The 7,305-nt window shown below is 31.0% G+C and overlaps 1 long non-coding RNA gene across 1 annotated transcript; it reads right to left on the bottom strand.

Moving 5' to 3' along the window:
- Positions 1–232: 232 nt before the first annotated feature.
- Positions 233–2,027, bottom strand: LOC147500366 (uncharacterized). The gene is made up of 3 exons (XR_015195709.1): positions 1,891–2,027; positions 1,679–1,734; positions 233–442 (listed from the first exon to the last, which is right to left on the bottom strand). It is a non-coding gene; the product is annotated as an uncharacterized LOC147500366 (long non-coding RNA).
- Between the last annotated feature and the right edge of the window lie 5,278 nt (positions 2,028–7,305).

Here is a 7,305-nt window from a genome sequence, read left to right as displayed (position 1 = left end):
CTGCAGTCGGGTTTCTTTCTAACTCATTTTTTTCTCTAATCAGATTTCCATGGATCCGACAAGCACCAAACAAAGGCTCCACACACGCCCTAAATAGCCATCAAGTCTCCCAAGGTTTAAGAGCACAAATATGATTATTCCTTTGCCCAGACATTAGACTATAAGAAACTCTACAAGAGAAATATCTGAAACAGTATGATTATAGTGGCGTGAGCCAACCAATTTCGTTCAAACAACCATAAGCCACATCAATTTTTTATTTAACAAACTTTTGGAAGGCCAAATGGTAAAACATGTAGCATTCTCAACATGGTTCGCCCTAATGCCATTCCAACAGCCCAACCCAAGAAAATACAAGGATATTATGTCTGCAAGAACCACCATCCCATGTGGATTTTAAAAAATACCCACTGTTCAAATCCCTCCGGAATTTGCTCCTGAGCTGTGATATAAACAAACAAGCAATTATATAGGATGAAGATAATGCAGCTCAGACTCAGACTCCATTATGAGAAGTAGCATACATCTTTGACAATAAAGATGTGTTATCTATCACACATAAACCTTGGAAAATTATGATATAAACATGATATAAATATTCAATACCAAATAATCCAAAAAATAAACCAAACAATGCTCAAACAATATTTGCCCCGAACTTAATTACTACTACGAAGCACAAAAACATTCTCAAATAGAAAGCAAACTTTCATGTGTTGATATTGCTTAGCCTCGAATATTGATAAATCTATCTTTTACCAATTGATAACCTCTAATTTTAATATCTATCTAATTTAGATAAGTATTAATTAATAAAACTTCTAATCAAAGTGAAATCTCTAATTTTGATATCTATCTCATTTAGATAAGTATTAATTTTAGTTTGAATTATATTGTTCTATCAGTAGCTACTGAGATTATTTAAAATACTACAGGTAAACCAAATGGATACCATAGATGTGGACGCAACTAATTGCGGATCGATAAATGCTGGAATAATGATTAGTGAAACATTAACTGATATATTATTTCTTATGAAGACTACAAGGGATTGACAGATGAGGTAAGCTGACGTGTGGTATAAGAATTTCAAATAAAGAATTAAGTTAGTCTATAAATTATGATTAAAATTGGCAAGAAATAATGCAGGTCAATACACCACTACAACATTAAATCATTATATTTGGAACAAGAAAACAAAGGTATGTCGCATGTTTTTTAAACAATTTTTTTTTATATAGTTTAATTTTTAGTTTTAATTTTAAATTTTATTTATGTATTAGGAATGGACTCGAAAAGAAACAGAGAAGATCAGTGGCAGTGATTATTTTTTCAACTATCTTAACAAGGCATAGAAAAGAAAAACGCTGTCAATCAGAGATAAAGTAGATAAAGTATCTAATCAAGACATGAATGAAGATATATATTGACATTGTTTTGGTCACATACAATGTTCTGCATATTTGGATTTAATATATTTTATTTCTTTTGAAAAAAACAATCTTGCCTTAACTAACTTGATGTGTATAAATAATGTTCGCAAACTTACATGTGAAATATTATTCACAAAACTTTAAATACATTCGAATTTGTAAAAGAATTACTAATAGCAAACATACACACAAAAAAACACAGATAGATATGCTCACTATATAACCAAGTTTAGTGGTATATATACCTGCACTTATTCACTATAGCCCACTTTGACACACATTTGGTATCCTCCCACAAAGCCTACAGAACAGTAAAAGATCCATCAATAAAATTCAGTACAATTCTTGCACAAGTAATATTCCTAGGTTGAAGTATTTTGCTCAAAAACAAACCCATGTTCTGAAAGGGTGGTAAGGAGAAAAGAAAGCTGTGGTAGTTCATCTACTAAAAACCAACCTTGCGCTTCATTGATTTGCCAAAGCTCTTAACCCATTTCTGCAAACCGGTGTGACCTTCTTCAACTGCAACAGTGAGCTTTCCATTATCGTATGCTGATAACAGATGAGTAGCGACTTCCGAAAGCTTATCTTCTAAAACAGGTTTACCTTGAGGCTGCAAATGACAGTTCAACAACCCCATTACTAAAGACACCTTGAGCTTCCTAACAACATTTCTCTATTTCTAATATGCATTCACAAAATAATAAGTACTATACTAAATGAACAGGTCAACTAAGAAGCAGATTTCTAAGACGACCTTGGCCTCAAAATTCAACACTATTTACGTTGTCTTTGACAACAGCATAAAAATAAACAGTACGCATAGAAGAAAAGATAGGGTACCTAGCCAAAGTAGAATGCAAGGCATACGAGAGCAATTTTGATAAAATTTTATCTGAATCTGTATCCTACCCTCTTTGTTCTCGATTGATTATAGTGGTTCTTTAATCATAGATAATTAGACAATAACTCAACCACATTGTGACTGAGCAGAGCAAGTAATTTTGAAGCAATGGGTGAATAGCAATAGTTTTCTAACTTCTCTTCGCTACATCTCTTTAATAAATTGAGGTACGATTACCGATTATTTTTTAAGTTAAAGGTATAATCATCATGGAACAACAAACAGAAGAAGAAGTTCATAGAGCAAGACTTCGGGAGCAATTGCGCCCTCAAAATGCTGAGAATATTGAGGTATATTTTTTTACTCATAGCACAGCTTCTCCAGTTCTTCTGTACTTTTGTTAGCATCTACAGTCTAAAAAGTAACAAACTTATTATGAGTTGTTATTTTTTATATTATTTATCTTATTCCTTATATTGTTTGTTTAAATCAATTTTTGTCGCTTTTTGGACGAATGTATTATTATTAGCATTCAGGAAAAAAGAAATAACAACAAAACGATTACAATCTTTCTCATAATTCAACTTCTTCAGCTCTTTCTCAACATTCCATCTCATAAGGATTAGTACATCAAACGGAAGTAGAAATTCATAGAGCAAGACTTCAGGACCAATTCCGCATTCAAAATGCTGAGAATATTGAGGTATCTTTTTTTTTAATCATACCACTTCTCCACTTCTTCTGTACTTTTGTTAGCCTCTACAGTCGAAAAAGTAAAAAAAAAATGATATCTTGGTAAACTAAGCTATAAAATACCTGTTTCTTTCTACCGTAGTATGAATAATTTTTCATCTAATTCATGGAATATTAACCATCATGTATTAATAATTGAGAGGTAATTGCTACTGGACATGTCATGCTATCAATTTTTTAATATTACGAAGATACATTGCGAATTCTTATTCTATATATTGTGAAGCAAAGATTTGATATAATATGTTTGTTTTTGTAGTTATCTCATTTGTAAGTTGTTGGTTAAACCATTAATAATGTTTAAAGCAGTTTTTGACAATTTTCAAATACAATTATTAATATTTTATACTTCTTCAACTCTTTCTCAACATACTATCTCACGAGGGTTAGTACCTACTCAACAACAATTGGCTCAACGTGCTCGCCAAAAAAAGAGGGCGTGGTCCAATTTAATTTCTTAGACACAGAGGACTCTACCATAGAGTCGGATCATACATAATCAGAAATAGCAAAGAAATGCATTGATAACATTTCTTACATGCAATTTCTTTGTTAAATTTGCTCTTACTTTCAGCCATTACAAAATTTTATAAATTTACACCATTTACATTAAAAAACGGAAAAATAACATCATAATATTAAAGCAATATTACGTGACAGCGAGATATACTAATTAATGATATTCATAGGAATCACATCAAAAATATTGTGAAAGCCAATATAATATTGATATCTCATAGCTCTACATATAACATGTGGATAATAGTTACACAACCGAACTTGAGAAGATAAAGAACCGTCCACATAAAAAATTAAGTAAAAGAAAATATAATATGCATATCTCATAGCTCTACATAGAATATGTGGATAACAGTTACACAACCGAACTGGAAAAGACAAAGAACAACACACATAAAAAAAGAAAGTAAAAAGCAATATAATATTTATACCTCAAAGCTCCACATAGTTATTATAATTTTCATAATAATTTAATATAACGGCACCCGTTCATAGAACGGGTTCGAAAACTAGTAAATATGAAAAACAGACCCTTGATTTTGTTTATTATGTGAAAATAGGGAGATTGGTTATAACTTATAAGCGGGTAAAAAACGAGGGGGGTTTTATATATGGGCCGAAGAGAGATATCAAATAGGGGCTCAGGGCCCATTTCTTCTGAAGGAACCATCCCACCAGGCCACCAAACAATGGAGAAGCACGTGCACGGCTACCAATATATGTCATGCTATCCTACATATATGCCGCAAGACAGCTAAACATCTCAAATAAACACCCCAACTGGACAACCAGACACAAACTTGCATATGAATGTGGCTTGGTTTAATTTTTGACATTATTGGCCTCTAATCGCTAGATATATAGGGATACATTACAGGTATTAATATCTCAGTATTCAACTTTGTAATTCATATGCTAACACACAAAGAACATCACATAACAATCAGGGTATTTATACACTTGCTTTCTAAAACGAGATAAGCAGATTGAACTCACTTAATCCGTACTCAAATTCAGAGGGAGAGGTGCGCTTTCTGAGTAGTGTCAAAGTTTTCTCCAAGATGAGCACAATCCTCTTAAGCTTGCTGGAAGGTGAAATCTCCCCTGTAAAGTTAATTAATGTGATTCTTAGTTGAATAAAATAAAGAGAAATTCTGAAGGCCTTGAAAAGAAAATAGACTAAGATTAAACAGAAAGAAGGGGGGGAATTGTTAGAACTTCTTACAGTATATTAATCTTGCGCGCGAACAATATAAGGCTCCCCCAAGACAAAAAACATGTCACAATGACACAAGCACAGTCAGTATTCTGAAAAACATTATGCAGTAGTTGGACGGTGTAAGACAGCCTGGGTCTTCTAGGTGATGCCTAGACGGGCTAGGCGCTAGGCTGTTTTTCTATCCTAATTTATATAAACTCAAATAACAAACACAAACTAGTTTTCGAACCCGTCTTACGAACGGGTGCCGTTATATTAAATTATTCTAAAAAATATTATTAATTATACATATATATGAGATATATATGATAATTATATTAATCACTCATTCAAATTTCTTGTACTACTCTCAATAAAAAGAAAACACCAAACCTTGATAAAACCTATTGACTTCTTTTAGCTGTTAGGTTTAACAATTGAAGTTTGATTGAAGTTTTATGAGAATGCTCAATGTGCTGAAAATAATATTGAAACTACTTAAATAGTAAGACACTCTCAATCATAATAAAAGAATTATGATAAACACTATTTAAAATGCAAAACTATACTTGTTGAGACATTATATTCCCCCTACAAATAATACAATTATGTTTCGAGGTTAGTTCAATGCATTTGCATCAAGTTTCCGATTTTCTGTTAATTATTCATTGAGGTTAGTTTAATGTAATTATTGCATCTAGTTTCCGATTTCCCATTAATTATTCTTTAAGGTTAGTTCAATGCAGTTGCATTAAGTTTTCGATTTCCCGTTAATTATTCTTTGAGGTTAATTTAGTGTAGTTGCATCAAGTTTATGGTTTCTCGTTAGTTATTCATTAAGGTTAATTTAGTGTAGTTGCATCCAGTTTTTTATGTTTCTTTAATTAGTTTTTGAGATTAGTTCATTGCATTTCCATCTAGGTTCCAATTTCTCATTAATTACTCTTTCATATTAGTTCAATACATCTGCATCCAGTTTCTGATTGTCAGTTAATTATTTTTAAAGGTTAGTTCGATGTTCAATGCATTTGCATCTAGTTTCAAATTTCTTGTTATTTACGCTTTGAAGTTAGTTCGACCAGTTACATCCGATTTCTGATTTCTAGTTAACTATTCTTTGAGGTTATTTCAATGCATTTGTATCAAGTTTTTGATTTCCTGTTAAATATTCCTCAAGATATTGCATCCAATTTCTGATTTACCATTAGTTAATCTCTGATTTTAGTTTTATGCAATTGCATCCAGGTTTGATTTTTACATTAATTATTCTTTGAGGTTAGCTCAATGTAGTTACATCCAATTTTCGATTTCTAGTTAATTGTTCTTTGAGGTTAGTTCAATATCAAGTTTCCGATTTCCCGTTAATTAATTTTTGAGGTTAGTTCAATGTAGTTGCATCAAATTTATGTTTTCCTGTTAATTATTCATTGAGATTAGTTCAGTGCAGTTGCATTCATTTTTCAATATTTCGTTAATTAGTCTTTGAGATTAGTTCATTGTATTTGCATACAGTTTCTGACTTCCCGTTAATAACTCTTTGAGGTTAGTTCAATATATATGCATCAACCATCAAAATATATATATATATATGCATCTAGTTTTTTATTATTTATGCTTTGAGGTTAGTTCGATGCAATTACATCCGGTTTCTGATTTTTTGTTAACTATTCTTTGAGGTTATTTTAATGCATTTGCATCTAGTTTCTGATTTTCCGCCAATTATTCTATGAGGTTAGTTCAACGCAGTTGCATGCATTCAATTTTTTATTTTCTATTAATTATTTTTTTAGATTAGTTCAATTCATTTGCATCCAGTTTTCGATTTCCCGTTAATTATTATTTGAAGTTTTTTTGATGTATTTGCATACCGTTTCCAATTTCCGATTAAATATTTTTCAAGGATTTGCATTCAATTTCTAATTTATCGTTAGTTATTTTCTGACGTCAGTTTAATGCAGTTACATCTAGTTTCTGATTTTTAGTTAATTACTTTTTGAGTCTGGTTTATTGTATTTACATAAAGTTTTCGATTTTCTTTTAATTACTCTTTGAGCTCAGCTCAATGTATTTGAATCCACTTTCTGATTTCCTTTTAATTATCTAATGTGGTGTGTAATATCAACTTCAAACAGGACATAAAAATAAATTATGTTTGATTTACTAGGTAGGATCATAAAAAATTATCTAGTTCACGATTTCTAGTTAATTATTCTTTAAATTATACATTACTCACTATGTGGGATCTTCAAAGATTATCTACGAATGTGTGATGTTATATTAATTATTCTGAAAAACATTTGCAACTATATATGCAAAACTATTATATATGAATATTATATTGATCACTCATCCAAATTTCTTATAACGTGAAAACCCCACTATCCATTAAAAAAAAAGAACTCACCCTTGATAAAACCTTTCAACTTCATTTTGTTGTTTAATAATAGAAGTTTGATTAAAATTTTGTGAGATTGCCTAATAAGGCGAAGTTCATATTGAAGCTACTTGAATAGTAAGGCGTTCCCAATCATACGAAAAAAGATAAGATAAACACTATT

Source organism: Coptis chinensis, chromosome 5 (genome assembly GCF_015680905.1).
Source record: "Coptis chinensis isolate HL-2020 chromosome 5, ASM1568090v1, whole genome shotgun sequence".
Taxonomy (NCBI): Eukaryota; Viridiplantae; Streptophyta; class Magnoliopsida; order Ranunculales; family Ranunculaceae; genus Coptis; species Coptis chinensis.
The sequence above is the reverse complement of the archived record's forward strand: the minus strand, read 5'-3'. Positions and strand labels throughout refer to the sequence as shown.